Here is a 304-nt window from a genome sequence, read left to right on the forward strand (position 1 = left end):
TCTCGGCACGTATCACAGAGGAATCCCACCAGCAGATGGCGAGTGGGGGAGAGAAAGCACGAGCCACCGGATAAAACACGGCTGCAAACCCGGAGTGTGGAATAAACACAGCCAGAGAGTCGAGTGGAGTCGAGTCGAGTGGAGAGACCAGGAGATCTGTGTGTCATTCAGTGATTGTGGAGAGACTGACAACGTGTAAGGGTAAGGATTTCATTCATGATCTTTGGGACAGGAATTATTGGAACCTAGTGACAATTCGATGCAGAGTTTCATTTGTTTTTGTTGCATTATTATTATTATAGAT

At 46.4% G+C, this 304-nt stretch overlaps 1 protein-coding gene across 2 annotated transcripts in view; it reads left to right on the forward strand.

The window, feature by feature from the left end:
- The first annotated feature begins 32 nt into the window (after nt 1–32).
- p4ha1b (prolyl 4-hydroxylase, alpha polypeptide I b) overlaps nt 33–304 on the forward strand; it is a 26,608-nt gene continuing 26,336 nt past the window's right edge. The window contains exon 1 of one of the 2 annotated variants that reach the window (XM_060878948.1): nt 33–201. The gene's annotated coding sequence lies outside the window, so the exon portion shown is untranslated. The remainder of the gene's footprint in view (nt 202–304) is intronic. The other variant, XM_060878947.1, reaches the window with a different exon arrangement.

The sequence above is a fragment of the Tachysurus vachellii genome, chromosome 10 (assembly GCF_030014155.1).
Source record: "Tachysurus vachellii isolate PV-2020 chromosome 10, HZAU_Pvac_v1, whole genome shotgun sequence".
NCBI classification, from domain to species: Eukaryota; Metazoa; Chordata; class Actinopteri; order Siluriformes; family Bagridae; genus Tachysurus; species Tachysurus vachellii.